The sequence below is a fragment of the Malus sylvestris genome, chromosome 3 (assembly GCF_916048215.2).
Source record: "Malus sylvestris chromosome 3, drMalSylv7.2, whole genome shotgun sequence".
In the NCBI taxonomy this organism is placed as follows: Eukaryota; Viridiplantae; Streptophyta; class Magnoliopsida; order Rosales; family Rosaceae; genus Malus; species Malus sylvestris.
The window spans coordinates 23,583,030-23,602,307 of record NC_062262.1 but is presented as its reverse complement, the minus strand read 5'-3'; the positions used below and the strand labels follow the sequence as shown (position 1 = coordinate 23,602,307).

The following is a 19,278-nucleotide window of genomic DNA, read 5'->3' as shown; positions in this document are numbered from 1 at the left end:
TATTTGAGAAGTTAACAAATTGGACCCTAACGATAAACGTCTTAGAGATACTGCCAAAGTACCTAAGCAGGAAGGAATTGAACCAGAGAGCCGATTAGCACCGAAACGTAAATCGGCTAGGTTGTTTAGTTGACAGAGTTCATACGGGATATGTCCTTGCAGTTCATTATCATTCAAATACAAACTTTGGAGATTTTTTAGCCTTTGTATTGAACTTGGAATTGCTCCACTCAACTGATTGTCTCCCAGGTTTAACTCTATCATGCTGCTCAAGTTGCCAATATCAACTGGAATGTTACCCCTGATGTTGGAAAATCTTAAATCAACATATTGGAGTGACGTAGATAGATTCCCGTGAGGAACTGGAATATTGGTGTTTAGTGGATTATCCGACAAGTATAGTCTTGTCAGATTTCTAAGATTAAACAAGCAAGAGAGAGTGCTTCCTACTTGTGGAGCAGAAGCATCAATCGTCAAATTGTTCGAATGCAAGATAAGAGACTTGAGGTTTTTCAAGGAACAGAGTGTGATAGGAAGAAACCCGGTAAACGAGTTTGTGCTCATGTCTAGCTCCTTGAGCTTGGAAGCATTGGAGAGGTTAGGGAGTAGTCCGGCCACGAGGTTATTTTGGGCCACACCTAGGAATTCTAGGTTTGGAACGCTAAGACCTATGTTTGCTGGGAGGCCACCTGAGAGCTGATTAATAGAAAGCCCTATTTCTCTTACCATGGAGTTATTGAAGAGTTTGGATGGGATGACGCCACTGAGATTATTAGCATGCAGTGTCAATAAGAGAATTAAGAGGTCGCACTTGGTACGATGGCAAGTGCCTTTGCCCTTGAGCGGTAGGTCTCGGGTTCGAGACTTGGAAGCAGCCTCTCCATAAATGGGGGTAAGGCTAGCCGACATTCACCTCTCCCAGACCCTGCGTAAAGCGGGAGCCTTGTGCACTGGGTACGACCTTTTTTAGTGTTAATAAGAGAATTGTGGAAGATCACCAATCTCATCCGGTATTGTACCTGTCACAATTTCAGCACGTTTGCATTAACTTTGTAACTTCAGTTTAACTAAAAACTAAAAACGAAATGATTGTAAAATGCTCCCAAATTTATTACCTTCTAAATTATTGTCGGAAAGAACAATGTTGCTTAAGTAGGTCAAATTGCCAAGACTTTTGGGTATGCTTCCACGGAAATTGTTAGACGCTAATGAGATTTCACGAAGCTCTTTGCATTGCCACAACTTGGAGGGAATCATACCGTCAAGCTGGTTTTGACCCAAATATAATTGTCGAATACTCGAAAGATGCTCACACATATTGTCCGGAAGACTACCACTCATGTTGTTTCCGTATAGAGTTAAAGCAGTCAAAGAAGATATGTTGAGGACAGGCACAAAAGCATAGCCTTTTAGGGCATTGTCCTGTACAAACAACACCTCCAGCTGACCTAAACTGCCTATCTCGTTTAGAAGTTCTATAAAATCAATCCGTGTATATTGTTAAAATCATGTATGCATATATAGGAGCAGCTTCTTAGTGGGAATCCTGTTATACCGTAGCAAAAGTGGGATACATTCTAAGGACCATGTACTCACTATATAGGACCTCTTTTTTGCTCTAGAATACGAGGATCTTACACGGTAAATATACGATCCTACGATAGTCCTCTCATCTCATTTTTTGCTGAAGTTGAACAAGATCCCAGCTAAGAAGGGGCTTGTGTGTGTGTGTGTGTGTATAACAAAACCTAAGTCATACAGTATACCTTCGAACTTGTTGTCGTCAAGGTATATGACCTTCACCATTGTTAGGTTGCCGATTTCTCTGGGTATGCTACCTGTTAAATATGTGCATGCGTGCCAACAAAAAAGAAGGGAAAAAAAAACAAACGGGATGATTGTTATACATTTTATAATATAGATGTTAAAATGTAACAAAGATGTTAAATGTAATGAAGCAAGCAACACTAATTTATATGCCTAGTACGTACGTACCTGATAGTTGGTTACCGCTCAGATCAATTTTTTTGAGTGCAGATAAGTTGAAGATAGCAGCGGGTATGAAACCAGAGAAGCCATTACCCCACAATATGAAGGTTTGAAGTTTAGGGAAGGACCCAAACCACGAAGGAATGGTACCCGTAAAGTTGTTGTATTGAAAGTCAATCACCTTCAACCGGCGCAAACGAGACAATTCTTGGGGTAAGGAACCATTAAAAAATTATTCTTAAGGTGCAACTCAACGAGAAATGAGAGGTTGCCTAGATGCGGAGGAATAACCCCGGCAAGACCCATGGACGAGAGATTTAAGGCCGTGACTCTATGGTGGCGAGCACCGCAGGTAACACCAACCCAGTTGCAAATGTCGGAATTGGCGGCAGAGGACCAGTTGGCGGTCAAGATGTTTTGAGGGTCACTAGTGATGAGAGCTTTGAGAGCAAGAAGCGCAGACTGATCTGTGCTGAAATTGGTATGAGCTATTACTATTGCATCTGCAGTTAAGTAATTAGCCATAATCATCAGATAGATATAACACAAGCAGTATATCATTGACAACATTCTCGACAGTAGGAAACGACTTCTCTCCATACACAGTATATATACACTCTATTTAATTGTAATAGTTTTCGTCTTTCGGTTTTAATTCGATGGAAAACTTGAACTCATTACATTCACATAAATAGGGAAACAAGATGGTGTTACCAAGCCTTGTGCACGACTTAGGCTTGCCCGGCTTCTACGTCGAGACTTGCATTGCCTGGCTTCTACTTCGAAGTGAGGAGACTTAGACTTCAAACGAAGACCAAACATCATCATTGAAATTTAACAATATTGGTAATTTGTGCTGCACAGCTGGAGATGCCCAAATGTGGAATTGTAGTCTTCAGTTCACACTCGATCAAAACAAACAACATAGAATTGTGATCTCTGCAATGCACTTAAAAAGTTTATTAAAATTTCTTATTTTCTTGGTAATTAAGGAGCCGTTTGATAACCATTTCGTTTTTAGCTTTTTCTTTCAGCTTTCATTTTTTTTTTTTGAAAACTGAAAACTTGTTTTCTAACTACTTTCAGTTTCCAAAAAAATGAAAACTGAAAACTAAAGGCTAAATTTTTGAAAACTCAAGAAAGTAGTTACCAAAGAAGTTTACAATTTTCAATTTTTATAAATGAAAACTGAAAATAAAATGATTAGCAAATGGCATGTAAATTAGTATAAACATGTTAGTTGTGACAACCTGTCCCAAAATTTTCATTTTGTATTAATTTTAAAGGCGTGATTTTATGAAAATGCCCTTAGAGGCGAGGGTACTGACTTTCGTTGATCAGCGTATAGTGAGGTGTATGAATTAATCCTTTAGCGTTTTTCTTGAAGTACTCAACATTACGGACTCGTAGGTGCAAGCATATGAGGATTTGAGGTTACGGTTAAAGTTTTACGGAACTGTAAACTCGAGAAGTACTTTTGTTTTAGTCACTATTTATATATTTTTATAATGTTTATATTTATTTAACATTTAGTTATTTTTAAAGATAAAGAAGAAGAGAAAGAAGAAGTGGGGGAACGGGGAGAAGAGAAGAAAGAGGGCTGCTACCCAATCAGAAAGAAGAATGAGAGAGGGTGGATGAATGGGGAGAGGAAAGAAGAGAATGTGACCAACCAGAGAAGGGGGAAAGGAGGGAAAGGAGGGAGAAGAAAATGAAGGGGAAAACCGGGTTTCCCCTTGACCCGCTCGACCTGACAAGCACCACGGCCAAATTTGGTCATTTTCCAGCAAATCAAAGCAAACCATCACCTAGAAACAACTTCCTAGCCTTCCCTCTTCCATTTCCATCCAAAATTAGAAGGAATTTGGGGGTAATTTTAGGAAAAATGCACCGATGGTGGGTGTAGGTGTACAGCAGCAATCCACAAAACATGAAGCTAACTCAGCCAATTACCACCACTAGAGCACTTCCCTAGAACCCAGGAACAAAGCCCAGGCAGTGGTGGAGGCGTCGGAACAAGTTTGGAGGTCGAATCGAGCACACCTAAGTATAGGGTTTCCGACGGGTTTTAATGAAATTGAGGCTCTTCCCAGCCTATTTGGCCTTGGTCATAGGTATGAAAGTTACTCTACTCATTGAGATCTTCATTCCTGTAAATTTTGGTAATTTTTGGAAATAGTTGGATTTTCCGACGAGTCTGGGCGGCCGACTGCCACCCGCAGCAACGAGTAGCCAGGGGACCATCGATGCTATCCTTAGGATAAATTAGATGTCTTGAGTTCAGTTTTGGCAATTGTATATCATAGGTTGATTGTTTGGATCTAAACTCATTAGGATCCGTTACTTGGTAAAGATATGAATTGATGATCCAATCGTTGGATCGTCACCAAACTTTAATATGTTATATTAGATAATATTTGAGGACCATAGGAACTTACAGATTGGGAATCCAATATACGGATCTTCCCGAATTGGATTTGTAAGTTCATAAAATAAAAGGTTAACTGCCACTTGGTTTTGGCAATTGGCGAAGATCCAACCGTTGGATCGTAATGGAACTTTAGGATGTTGTTCTAGAAGTATAATGTGGATCTTTGGAAGCAACGGATCGAAAATCTGTGATGCAGATCTTCCAAATTGAATTACGTAGGGATGCATTTTATGTAAATTATGTATTCTATCAGTAAGAACTCTAAGATGTGATTTGATAATTGTTCTAGGCGACGATGGTTCGTGATGTCTCGATATGCATGCTAGGGAGTCGTAGGGCAGATCTCAGGTGAGTGGGTCTTTTCCTTTCTATATATATATATATATATATAAATATAATTGATAATTCCACAAACGATTATAAATTGATTATTGCATATAATTACTGTGAATGCTTTGAAGGATTAATGCGAACTACGAATGGTTTGATCCCTGTTTAGGGTACGTAGGCAGTCTAACGAGACGTGAGATGCAGTCATACCATAAATGAGACTAAATAATTGAGACAATAGCCTTGTTTAGGAAATTGTGCAATGTGAGGGACATTGGTGGAAAATATGAGATTTAACCTTATGACTTAGTGATTGGATGTTGGTCATAAATCATTGTGTGAAGGATCGAGAAATTGAAGTAAAGAATCGTAAGTATTGATAGTTAGTCAAATTAGTGTTTAGTTGAGCTTGTCATCGATAATTATTCCCGACAATTAATAGTTCGGGAGTAGAGCATTATAGAATGTGCGTTTTAAGCCACATTATTGATATATATATATATATGGAAGCACTACGATATGGTTAAGTTTTGGATTGCATCAGGGCATGTCTATAAGTATATTATTGTGTATAATTATTGTGAATGCTTTAAAGTACAAAGGTGCATGCAGGATGCACAGATAAGTTGAGGTGAGTATATGTTGTGAAATGTGGGATGCATGGTTATGATTATATTTTATTTGGAACGATTGAGTGATGACATGACTATAATTATGTTTTAAGCAACTTCGACATTATCGTACATGCCATATTAGATGCATTTAGAGCTCATAACTTTGCACCCCAGTGTTAGTGCTCTCACCCGAGGATAGGGCCTAGCCTTCACGTGATCGTTCACCTCCCGCACCACACGTTCACCTTGGATTCAAGGTAGATGCTAGCCTGTCCAGTAAATAGTAAAAAATAATAAATCATTCCACTTCCCATACAAAAAAAAAAAAAAAAAAAAACACGTTGGCACAATTATGGATTTGTACACTTTAATTATTTTAGTATTATTTATGTTTGAGTGGTGTGCCATGGGACCCACCCACCTGTGAGTCCCTCTTCCCCGTACAAACCCCCTCATTTTCCACTCTCTTTCTGCCATCCCCATCCCCCACACTCAAACTCGCATCCCTCATTTGAATTTTTTTTATTAATTTACAACACACCATATGGGCTTTTGTGCCCTCTAATTGAATATATTTAAATAAACAAATATGTTTTTGTGCCCTTTAAACCAGATCAACCTAATATGGTTCCTTTACACTCATTAAATTATTTAAAATTAATTTTTGACACCCCACGTGGGTCTTCACGCCTTCCCGTGCATCACTATCTTCTTCACTACAACACTCTTCCGTCTCTCCTTCACACAACCCTTCTCTCACGAACTCTCTCTACTTCTCCACTCTATTCTCTGTAATATCCCTCACCATCTCTGTGCTCACTGCATAGAAAATCGCAGCACCATCTCCACCTCATTCGCCACTCCAGTGAACCTTGCCACCACCCAAACACCACACTGGCACTCTCTCTCTTTCTCCTCTTTCCCCCTCTCGGCTTCTTCCTTGACAGACATAAGCACATAAGGAATGACGGTGGGGGAACTGCCGTTCTCTGGCGAGGCAACCACCAGCTTTATTCCTCTCGTCACCACAGACTCCCATTACTTTTTGCTTTCTGGAAACCAAAATCGATGCGGTGAAATGACGAGCTCCGTCGTGGCCTAACTTCCCCGGCGAGATTTTCCGTCGAATCTAGTATAGGTGAGTCTCGAAAACACCTTAGTTAGGTTCTCTAGGTTGTTTAGAAACGTTTCGTGCATTGAATGCCTGATTTGTTTAAGGTTGGATGCAGTTTCAACTAGGGAGAAATTCCCCAGATTTCCGGTGAGGCCCGCGAGTTTCAGGCTGATTTTAGGCTATCACCAGCCGCCGAATGGCCGTGAGGAAGGTATATTTTGAATCCTTACCTTCGTAATTTTTTTGGGCTTTTGAATCACTGAAAATGATTTTGTTTTGGGAAAGAATTCTAAAACCCCTGGTGTAGTTACAGGGGATGGCGCGTGGAGCTGTGCGTGGTACTGTTGGGGATGACGCGTAGTGCACAGACGCCTTCACTGAAGGATAAGTGGCTGAAAGGAATAAATCATTACCTTGTTTTTTTTCTTTAATTTATAATGTTGATTACTTGGTTCAGTCTGATCTGTCAAGAAGAGAAACTATGAGCAATATTTTCCTCTATTTCGATGTAGTGTTTTCAAATGTTTGTTTCAGGTTGTAATGTGTTACGATGTTATTTTTAATTTTTTTTAATATTTAACTGATAGGGCACAATTGCAAAAATTGTGCTAACATGAATTTGAAATGTCACCTGACACATGTGTCGGAACAGGGGCACAAAAATACCCTTATTTGTGCTCAACCCTTTGAGCACCAATAGCCATATTGTGCTCTCTAATCAATGGTGACACCCATAGAGGACACATATACAAATTTAGTTGTTGCATCGTTACTATTGCTCTATGGGCACAATTATTGGTGTTCTTTAGCCTCAAGGGGCATATATAATTTATTGTGTGCAGTGTCCATTTTTTTTGTAGTGGCCAGGAGTGAGATGCGTTCAGTTTGGTTGCAAGCATGAATATTTGTAGATATAATGCAAGAGAATAATAAAATGATAAGGAAGCCATGAGCCATTTTTAACTTGGATATTGCTTACAGTAACAAGTCTGCACATATATATATATATATATATATATATATGTGTGTGTGTGTGTGTGTGTGTATGTATATATATATATATGTATGTATGTATGTGGGAACAACCAAAGGTCCGTAGGTATGCATGATTTATTTTTATTTTTGCATGGATATTATTGTTGTTATTTTGTCATTTTAGCTTCGAATTATCCAAACCCCAATATATACGTTTGAAGAGAATTTGAATGGCATTAAATAAACCAAAAGCAAAGACCTCAGTAGCAAGGGCAGATCCACAGTACACCCTTGAAACAAATCGTCAAAAGCTCCTAAACCAAAAGCTCCAAAGAAAATTTGTTCTGGCCCGTTAGGGCTCCTAACCTGGCATATAAATTGACTAATAAATTTGAATCCTACCTAAATAGGTCTCTCAAGGTTTTAAAAGACGCGCTAGTCGGACAGCTGGCTGGAGTCTAGCGCCTAGGTGTTTAGGCGATCTAGACAGATTTAATAAATTTAATATATAAATTCATTAAATAATATGTTTTTTTTTAAAAAGTATAATACATACAAATTGTGGAACCATCTTAAACTAAGCCGCCCATTAAACATCCCCCTCCCTCCCCCTCTTTCTCTCTCTCCCCCTCACCCCATCTCATCAGCCGTCAAGGCTATCTGTATCCTATGCACACAGTGCAATCAACACGCCCATCAAGCCAGTATTCAACGCAACTCCCTCATGCCCTTTCTATCCTCAATCTCTTTCAATATGCCTCTAGATTATATTAGGGTAACCACAAATGAAGAGTAGAAGATACGCAATTTGTAGTTACAATTGTACAAAACAATGGTCTAAAAAAAACTTTTCAAGTTGGCCCTTCCATCCACACTACTAGAAATTACTATTTGTCTGAAAAAAGAAAGTCGTAGCAAAAGGACGTGGTATTGGGACAAGGCATGGAAAGAATTGTATTCTTCTTCTGCTCTTTCAACACGTTGGAGTGCTTTTAGATCCCGCCCAAAAACACCCATTCTCCTAGATTTTGTGGGATACCATACTGTACTGGGTCTGGCTTTTTCATTTTTAATTACTATGTGAAATTTTGACCGACAAACCAAATTTCGTCAACAAAGTAACTTTACCCAATAGAATAAAAAATTTGGTCCAGCAAAAGTGGTCAACACTAGGTTTTTTTTTTTTTTTTTTTTTTTTCCAGATACTTTAGGCTACGAAATGTTTTGATGGGCAAAGTTTCCGCTCCAAGAAAAAAACTAGCACGTATATGCCACTTTTTGTCCGACGAAAAGACAACTACATTGATGGAGGTTTTTTTTCCCAATGAAATATTGGCAGGCTAAGTATATGAGTCATTAGGCAAAGATCCACGATGATCTGTCATGAACCCTACTTGCACTTTTTTGCTCAACGACACATACACTTTGTCCGAAAAAATTGTACATTAGACTAACCCCAATTCTTTAAAATAGGTCATGCCTTCTCCTTTTCTTTATCCTTCTCATTTCTCTTTCTTTCCCAGATCACTTTTCTACTCTATATTTCTGCTCTCTCTCTCTCACTCACTCACATCCATCTCTCACTCACTCACATCCATCTCACACCCACCTCATCACCCATCTCTCACACTACCTCTCTCAATTAATTTAAGGTTTTTTTTAAAAAATATTTTTTGTTTAATATGTAGTTAAATTAATTTTGGTTGTTGTAGGTTTGTAATTGAATTGGAAGAAAACTTAAGGGTGTAGTTAAATAAGGATTTGATAAGATTTTAATAGACTTTGAAATCCGAGTGTAGTTAATTAGGATTTAACTTCTCTCTCAATCTAACTTTTCTCTCAAGCTGAAACCAAATTATCATTTCTTAAGCGCACCAAATTGAAGGCTGGGAACCCTTCTTTTTCATTTTGTTCTTGGGTCTCACTCTTTATTGGCATGGCATGCATCTGTTACAAAGGTCAATTTCTTTTTTCTTTTTCTTTTTAATTTTGTTTTTTAGGGTGGGGTTTGTTGAAGATTATGGTTTGTGGGTTTTTCCCGTTTGATTTCAAAAACTGTTTGTGAACAGTATTAGGTTTTTGCTGTTGATTTTGCTATGCTTGCCGCTCAGGAATGCTCTCCTAAGGTCCTCTTTTTAAGGACCTGTGAGGACCTCTTTTATTAGAGTCATAGGATTAATCTAACGGTACAAAAATTAATGAGTTTATTGTTGGATTTTGTGGCTCAATATTTCTTGGGCCTTTAGTTTTTTGTCTCAAGCCCAAATAGGTTTGGCCTTTTGTTACCCATTTGAAAGCCACATGGCAGCTAGGGTTTAATTAAAAGGCACCAGCCTTATATAAGGCAATTCATGCCATTTGGTCAGAAGTGAGAGCAGAAATGCAGCGGCAGCAGAGAGTAGAAAAACAGAGCAGCCGACAGAGAAGAAAGTTAAGTGCTGCTATTTTTTTCTGTCCTTTATTTGTGTAATCATTCATTCAAAGATATTGTGCTACATTTGTGGCTTTTGGGAGAGAAAAATTGGTATGTGTTTCTTCTTCTCCATTTGTTCTTTGTATGAGTGAGAGCTATTGGGTGTATGTGGGATTTGGGTTTGAGTGTTGAACTCTATTTGTAATCTCCTTTTGATATTAGTGGAATTTCCTCGCTGTCTCGGAACTGGACGTAGGCTTACGCCGAACCAGTATAAATCCTTGTGTTTTGGATTATTTGTCTTATCATATTTTACCGTTGTAGTTTATTGGTTTCATATTTGACGCTTTCGCACAACAAGTGGTATCAGAGCCAGGTTTCGACTTGGGGCTTTGTACTAATATGTCTATGAAACCTTCGAATATGTCGGTGAAATATGATATTGAAAAATTCAATGGGAGGAATGATTTTAGCCTGTGGCGGGTTAAGATGCGAGCTGTGCTAGTTCAACAAGGGTTGCTTAAGGCGCTACAGGGTGTGGAAGCCTTGCCACAAGATTGGTCTGCTGAAGAAAAAGAAGACGCTTTGAATCGAGCACATATTGCAATTATGTTATCACTATCTGATGAAGTTCTTCGTGAGATGGAAAATGAAACTACTGCAGCTGGTTTGTGGCTTAAGTTGGAGAGTATATACATGACCAAATCCCTCACCAATCGTTTGTATTTGAAGCAACGTTTGTACACTCTCCGTATGACTGAAGGTACACCTATTCAAAACCATCTTGATGAGTTTAATAAGGTTATTATGGATTTGAAAAGTATGGATAATAAAATTGATGATGAGGATCAATCTTTGATTTTGTTGTGTTCTTTACCTCCTTCTTATGCGAATTTTGTTGAAACTTTGTTATATGGGAGAGATTCTATTGGTATGGAGAATGTAAAAGCCGCTTTGAATTCAAGAGAGTTAAAGAACAAAGTATTTGGAAATTTGAATGATTCTCATTCTGAGGCTTTGATAGCAAGAGTCAGAGATAGGGAATATGGTTCAGGTAGTAATAAAGGAAATTTGAGATCGAAGTCTAAGACCAGAAACAACACATGCAACTATTGTCGCAAGGAAGGGCATTGGAAAGTTGATTGCCCAAAACTGAAAGATAATGCTGGTGCGAGTGCGAATGTCGTCGATGACGACTTCGACTTTGTTCTATGATGACAGTTGGCTACACCAGATTTGAAAAAAAAAAAAAAAAAGAAAAAAAGAAAAAAAAAAGGAATCTCGTGTTGTGGGTACTCTTAAATCTTTCTGCTACATATGGAGATTTAAGAGTTTGTAAGGATTATGTGTTATGATTTGAGAAAGTTGCTTAGTAGCCTCTATGTATGTTTGTGTTATGTCAGTTGCTCTTCATCGGTGTTTTTATTGTTTTGGATATTGGTATGGATTTGCTTTTTTTGGTAAAGTTGAATTCAGTGAGGGCCAATTTGTTAAGTTTTGCAAGTTTGGATAGTGAGACACCACACTATTTTGGAGACACCACATGCATTGCAGAACATTTGTGTGGAACCCTCTTGTAGAAGGCAAGTTATATGCTTTCTAACTTTGTTTGGTCTATGGACATTTGGTTGGATTTGTTTGCCACTGCTATTTGGTTTGTTGGTCTCCATCATCTGCAATTAGCTTTTTTTGAAGACTCCAGTTGAGGTATGGTTTTGGATCTCCTACTGATTATTTGAATTTGAAATTTTGGTTGTCCTGTTGGTGCTCATGTGATGATGGTAAACTTGAGTGAAGGGCATATTTTTTGTATGTGGTATGTGAGACCTTGTTGCCAAATTTGTAATCAGTTTTGACTTGGAAAATGTGCATGCTATGTGAATGAGTCTATTGGTGCAGTTTAAGACCATGGTGTTTGTGAGCAGGTGGAGTTCGTTGTGTGTCCAACTTTGGTATGGTGTGCTTGATCTTTTGTTGGTGATATTGAAGAATTTCAGTTCTTCGTTTGAATCACCTTTTGTTTTGATCAAGGCACTTATGGTTTGCAAATTTGGAGAAGACGGTAGAGAAATGTTTACTTTGGTTGGCTTTGGTACAGTTTGAGTCGAGGTGGAAATTGTTATGAGTACCGGAAAGTTTGGGGAATTTGATTTAGCTTCCATTGTCTCTAGTTCGTATTTTGGGTGTTTATGATGATTGTTGAGTCAACTCTGTGTTGCTTTCGGGAATTTCGCCAAGGTGGAGATTGTTGGATTTTGTGGCTCAATATTTCTTGGGCCTTTAGTTTTTTGTCTCAAGCCCAAATAGGTTTGGCCTTTTGTTACCCATTTGAAAGCCACATGGCAGCTAGGGTTTAATTAAAAGGCACCAGCCTTATATAAGGCAATTCATGCCATTTGGTCAGAAGTGAGAGCAGAAACGCAGCGGCAGCAGAAAGTAGAAAAACAGAGCAGCCGAAAGAGAAGAAAGTTAAGTGCTGCTATTTTTTTCTGTCCTTTATTTGTGTAATCATTCATTCAAAGATATTGTGCTACATTTGTGGCTTTTGGGAGAGAAAAATTGGTATGTGTTTCTTCTTCTCCATTTGTTCTTTGTATGAGTGAGAGCTATTGGGTGTATGTGGGATTTGGGTTTGAGTGTTGAACTCTATTTGTAATCTCCTTTTGATATTAGTGGAATTTCCTCGCTGTCTCGGAACTGGACGTAGGCTTACGCCGAACCAGTATAAATCCTTGTGTTTTGGATTATTTGTCTTATCATATTTTACCGTTGTAGTTTATTGGTTTCATATTTGACGCTTTCGCACAACAAGTGGTATCAGAGCCAGGTTTCGACTTGGGGCTTTGTACTAATATGTCTATGAAACCTTCGAATATGTCGGTGAAATATGATATTGAAAAATTCAATGGGAGGAATGATTTTAGCCTGTGGCGGGTTAAGATGCGAGCTGTGCTAGTTCAACAAGGGTTGCTTAAGGCGCTACAGGGTGTGGAAGCCTTGCCACAAGATTGGTCTGCTGAAGAAAAAGAAGACGCTTTGAATCGAGCACATATTGCAATTATGTTATCACTATCTGATGAAGTTCTTCGTGAGATGGAAAATGAAACTACTGCAGCTGGTTTGTGGCTTAAGTGGAGAGTATATACATGACCAAATCCCTCACCAATCGTTTGTATTTGAAGCAACGTTTGTACACTCTCCGTATGACTGAAGGTACACCTATTCAAAACCATCTTGATGAGTTTAATAAGGTTATTATGGATTTGAAAAGTATGGATAATAAAATTGATGATGAGGATCAATCTTTGATTTTGTTGTGTTCTTTACCTCCTTCTTATGCGAATTTTGTTGAAACTTTGTTATATGGGAGAGATTCTATTGGTATGGAGAATGTAAAAGCCGCTTTGAATTCAAGAGAGTTAAAGAACAAAGTATTTGGAAATTTGAATGATTCTCATTCTGAGGCTTTGATAGCAAGAGTCAGAGATAGGGAATATGGTTCAGGTAGTAATAAAGGAAATTTGAGATCGAAGTCTAAGACCAGAAACAACACATGCAACTATTGTCGCAAGGAAGGGCATTGGAAAGTTGATTGCCCAAAACTGAAAGATAATGCTGGTGCGAGTGCGAATGTCGTCGATGACGACTTCGACTTTGTTCTATGATGACAGTTGGCTACACCAGATTTGAAAAAAAAAAAAAAAAGAAAAAAAGAAAAAAAAAAGGAATCTCGTGTTGTGGGTACTCTTAAATCTTTCTGCTACATATGGAGATTTAAGAGTTTGTAAGGATTATGTGTTATGATTTGAGAAAGTTGCTTAGTAGCCTCTATGTATGTTTGTGTTATGTCAGTTGCTCTTCATCGGTGTTTTTATTGTTTTGGATATTGGTATGGATTTGCTTTTTTTGGTAAAGTTGAATTCAGTGAGGGCCAATTTGTTAAGTTTTGCAAGTTTGGATAGTGAGACACCACACTATTTTGGAGACACCACATGCATTGCAGAACATTTGTGTGGAACCCTCTTGTAGAAGGCAAGTTATATGCTTTCTAACTTTGTTTGGTCTATGGACATTTGGTTGGATTTGTTTGCCACTGCTATTTGGTTTGTTGGTCTCCATCATCTGCAATTAGCTTTTTTTGAAGACTCCAGTTGAGGTATGGTTTTGGATCTCCTACTGATTATTTGAATTTGAAATTTTGGTTGTCCTGTTGGTGCTCATGTGATGATGGTAAACTTGAGTGAAGGGCATATTTTTTGTATGTGGTATGTGAGACCTTGTTGCCAAATTTGTAATCAGTTTTGACTTGGAAAATGTGCATGCTATGTGAATGAGTCTATTGGTGCAGTTTAAGACCATGGTGTTTGTGAGCAGGTGGAGTTCGTTGTGTGTCCAACTTTGGTATGGTGTGCTTGATCTTTTGTTGGTGATATTGAAGAATTTCAGTTCTTCGTTTGAATCACCTTTTGTTTTGATCAAGGCACTTATGGTTTGCAAATTTGGAGAAGACGGTAGAGAAATGTTTACTTTGGTTGGCTTTGGTACAGTTTGAGTCGAGGTGGAAATTGTTATGAGTACCGGAAAGTTTGGGGAATTTGATTTAGCTTCCATTGTCTCTAGTTCGTATTTTGGGTGTTTATGATGATTGTTGAGTCAACTCTGTGTTGCTTTCGGGAATTTCGCCAAGGTGGAGATTGTTGGATTTTGTGGCTCAATATTTCTTGGGCCTTTAGTTTTTTGTCTCAAGCCCAAATAGGTTTGGCCTTTTGTTACCCATTTGAAAGCCACATGGCAGCTAGGGTTTAATTAAAAGGCACCAGCCTTATATAAGGCAATTCATGCCATTTGGTCAGAAGTGAGAGCAGAAACGCAGCGGCAGCAGAAAGTAGAAAAACAGAGCAGCCGAAAGAGAAGAAAGTTAAGTGCTGCTATTTTTTTCTGTCCTTTATTTGTGTAATCATTCATTCAAAGATATTGTGCTACATTTGTGGCTTTTGGGAGAGAAAAATTGGTATGTGTTTCTTCTTCTCCATTTGTTCTTTGTATGAGTGAGAGCTATTGGGTGTATGTGGGATTTGGGTTTGAGTGTTGAACTCTATTTGTAATCTCCTTTTGATATTAGTGGAATTTCCTCGCTGTCTCGGAACTGGACGTAGGCTTACGCCGAACCAGTATAAATCCTTGTGTTTTGGATTATTTGTCTTATCATATTTTACCGTTGTAGTTTATTGGTTTCATATTTGACGCTTTCGCACAACAAGTGGTATCAGAGCCAGGTTTCGACTTGGGGCTTTGTACTAATATGTCTATGAAACCTTCGAATATGTCGGTGAAATATGATATTGAAAAATTCAATGGGAGGAATGATTTTAGCCTGTGGCGGGTTAAGATGCGAGCTGTGCTAGTTCAACAAGGGTTGCTTAAGGCGCTACAGGGTGTGGAAGCCTTGCCACAAGATTGGTCTGCTGAAGAAAAAGAAGACGCTTTGAATCGAGCACATATTGCAATTATGTTATCACTATCTGATGAAGTTCTTCGTGAGATGGAAAATGAAACTACTGCAGCTGGTTTGTGGCTTAAGTGGAGAGTATATACATGACCAAATCCCTCACCAATCGTTTGTATTTGAAGCAACGTTTGTACACTCTCCGTATGACTGAAGGTACACCTATTCAAAACCATCTTGATGAGTTTAATAAGGTTATTATGGATTTGAAAAGTATGGATAATAAAATTGATGATGAGGATCAATCTTTGATTTTGTTGTGTTCTTTACCTCCTTCTTATGCGAATTTTGTTGAAACTTTGTTATATGGGAGAGATTCTATTGGTATGGAGAATGTAAAAGCCGCTTTGAATTCAAGAGAGTTAAAGAACAAAGTATTTGGAAATTTGAATGATTCTCATTCTGAGGCTTTGATAGCAAGAGTCAGAGATAGGGAATATGGTTCAGGTAGTAATAAAGGAAATTTGAGATCGAAGTCTAAGACCAGAAACAACACATGCAACTATTGTCGCAAGGAAGGGCATTGGAAAGTTGATTGCCCAAAACTGAAAGATAATGCTGGTGCGAGTGCGAATGTCGTCGATGACGACTTCGACTTTGTTCTATGATGACAGTTGGCTACACCAGATTTGAAAAAAAAAAAAAAAAGAAAAAAAGAAAAAAAAAAGGAATCTCGTGTTGTGGGTACTCTTAAATCTTTCTGCTACATATGGAGATTTAAGAGTTTGTAAGGATTATGTGTTATGATTTGAGAAAGTTGCTTAGTAGCCTCTATGTATGTTTGTGTTATGTCAGTTGCTCTTCATCGGTGTTTTTATTGTTTTGGATATTGGTATGGATTTGCTTTTTTTGGTAAAGTTGAATTCAGTGAGGGCCAATTTGTTAAGTTTTGCAAGTTTGGATAGTGAGACACCACACTATTTTGGAGACACCACATGCATTGCAGAACATTTGTGTGGAACCCTCTTGTAGAAGGCAAGTTATATGCTTTCTAACTTTGTTTGGTCTATGGACATTTGGTTGGATTTGTTTGCCACTGCTATTTGGTTTGTTGGTCTCCATCATCTGCAATTAGCTTTTTTTGAAGACTCCAGTTGAGGTATGGTTTTGGATCTCCTACTGATTATTTGAATTTGAAATTTTGGTTGTCCTGTTGGTGCTCATGTGATGATGGTAAACTTGAGTGAAGGGCATATTTTTTGTATGTGGTATGTGAGACCTTGTTGCCAAATTTGTAATCAGTTTTGACTTGGAAAATGTGCATGCTATGTGAATGAGTCTATTGGTGCAGTTTAAGACCATGGTGTTTGTGAGCAGGTGGAGTTCGTTGTGTGTCCAACTTTGGTATGGTGTGCTTGATCTTTTGTTGGTGATATTGAAGAATTTCAGTTCTTCGTTTGAATCACCTTTTGTTTTGATCAAGGCACTTATGGTTTGCAAATTTGGAGAAGACGGTAGAGAAATGTTTACTTTGGTTGGCTTTGGTACAGTTTGAGTCGAGGTGGAAATTGTTATGAGTACCGGAAAGTTTGGGGAATTTGATTTAGCTTCCATTGTCTCTAGTTCGTATTTTGGGTGCTTATGATGATTGTTGAGTCAACTCTGTGTTGCTTTCGGGAATTTCGCCAAGGTGGAGATTGTTGGATTTTGTGGCTCAATATTTCTTGGGCCTTTAGTTTTTTGTCTCAAGCCCAAATAGGTTTGGCCTTTTGTTACCCATTTGAAAGCCACATGGCAGCTAGGGTTTAATTAAAAGGCACCAGCCTTATATAAGGCAATTCATGCCATTTGGTCAGAAGTGAGAGCAGAAACGCAGCGGCAGCAGAGAGTAGAAAAACAGAGCAGCCGACAGAGAAGAAAGTTAAGTGCTGCTATTTTTTTCTGTCCTTTATTTGTGTAATCATTCATTCAAAGATATTGTGCTACATTTGTGGCTTTTGGGAGAGAAAAATTGGTATGTGTTTCTTCTTCTCCATTTGTTCTTTGTATGAGTGAGAGCTATTGGGTGTATGTGGGATTTGGGTTTGAGTGTTGAACTCTATTTGTAATCTCCTTTTGATATTAGTGGAATTTCCTCGCCGTCTCGGAACTGGACGTAGGCTTACGCCGAACCAGTATAAATCCTTGTGTTTTGGATTATTTGTCTTATCATATTTTGCCGTTGTAGTTTATTGGTTTCATATTTGACGCTTCCGCACAACATTTATATAATCCTTTTACACTTGAACAAAATCAAAACACGCCAAAATTAAAAATAGGTTTCACGCTCAAGAACCAACGACTGCTGCATTTGAAGAGTTCGAGATCTTCGCCTTGGATCGCCTCTGAGGTAATTTTCCTTTCCGTTTCACTGCTCAATTTTTGTCTCCAAACTTCTGTGGTATCTTTTAATTTTGGTTTTCGTTTGGTTTGTGAGAAAATTTTGAAAAGAGAAACAGGGTTCACACTCATCCTCCCTCTCTACCACTCTGCTCCCGCCCTTTCACCGTTCAGTGTGTGAAATTAAAGACCTAACAAATTTGGTTCTTGTACTTCTTAGATTAGCTTGTAAATTTATTGTTAAAGTAGAAAAAATTGAAAAAATTGATTATTTTCATGCTTGAGTGGTGACGGTTTGGCAGTTGGGATAATAATAGGATCATGTTGAGGAATTGCGAATCTGGGTTGATTGTTATGTGGGTTTGCTTTATTTTGTTGAAACTTGAAAATAAATTGGTTTACTTGTTATTAACAAATTATTTATTTGAGAAAGGTGGTTTCATTATTTACATTGAACAAACAAAGGTGGTTTTAGATTTATAGAATGAATTTTTCGTAAGTTTGATTGTGATATGTTTTGTAAATGCAGTCTTGCAACAGCTGGTTATGGTATTGGTGTGATCTGTTTATTTCATACCGTAAGAGTGTTAGATGGGACATATTGTACGGAAATGCGCCCATTCAACCAAGAGAGAATGTAATTGCAAATGCAGTAGTACAAGTTGCAAAGGCACAACATGAACAAACACCAAAATGTTGCTACTGCATTATTGTCAAAAGCTAGTACAAATGAAGTTACATTAGGCAACATATAGGCACTAATTTGGAGTAATGTATTGTGAATGTAATCATCTAGCAATGAATCTAAAAAGCTTGTCTAGCATTTTATTGAATGTAAGCAATATTTATGTAAGTATGAAAAAAATTGGTTTGATTCCAATCTCAAATACAATATGTCTGCATGGAATTCCTTCGAACTCAAATTTTCGACAGCTGCACTTTGCAAAACTAGAAACTTTATCGTGAATAATATGTCGCAATGTTGAGCTTTCTGCATTAACATGTATAACAACATAAACACATTCATTTTCGTCCTCCCTTATAGCATCACACTTCAAATAAGCAGTACTTTGAATCACTTCATCCTGAAACTTTAAAAATATTGTTTTTGTATATAAACCGCGCATCTGCTTTTCAATTGGAGATAATGTCTTCAACTTTGGTACTTCATTAACATCCACTTGATTAGAAACCAACTCTTTATGTCTTTGGTGTCCAAGTGCCCTGTCAAATCGTGTAACAAAATCCCTCAAAGAGTTGTGTTTGAAACATATTTCTTGAAGAAAGAGTGTCCAATTTCAACTCTTTGACTACTTGACATTCCTGCAGAAAATATATGCATGCAAAATGTAGGGACCCATTGCTTACGGAGTTTGTGCATTGGTGGCAGCCATTCATGATTCTCCAATGCGCTATGTTGCATTAATGCGTGCTTCCAACTTTCTTCATATTCTTCTATAGTTTTGGAACCATATACACTAGCGCTAAATTGTGGCATATAAACTGAAAGCATTAGGCCAAGCTTTTGTGGAAACTTATCCATTATATGCCAAATACAATATCGGTGGAATGCAAGAGGAAAAACTT

The 19,278-nt window shown here is 38.1% G+C and overlaps 1 long non-coding RNA gene and 1 pseudogene across 2 annotated transcripts; one reads left to right on the top strand and one right to left on the bottom strand.

The window, feature by feature from the left end:
• Positions 1–972: 972 nt before the first annotated feature.
• On the bottom strand, positions 973–2,799 carry LOC126617081 (LRR receptor-like serine/threonine-protein kinase GSO2; annotated as a pseudogene).
• A 3,226-nt stretch (positions 2,800–6,025) lies between these two features.
• LOC126616164 (uncharacterized) lies at positions 6,026–7,011 on the top strand. Of its 2 annotated transcripts, none has more exons than XR_007621040.1 (3): positions 6,026–6,502; positions 6,594–6,689; positions 6,792–7,011. It is a non-coding gene; the product is annotated as an uncharacterized LOC126616164 (long non-coding RNA). The 2 variants fall into 2 exon arrangements; XR_007621039.1 differs by having other exon boundaries at positions 6,786–7,011.
• Positions 7,012–19,278: the final 12,267 nt, after the last annotated feature.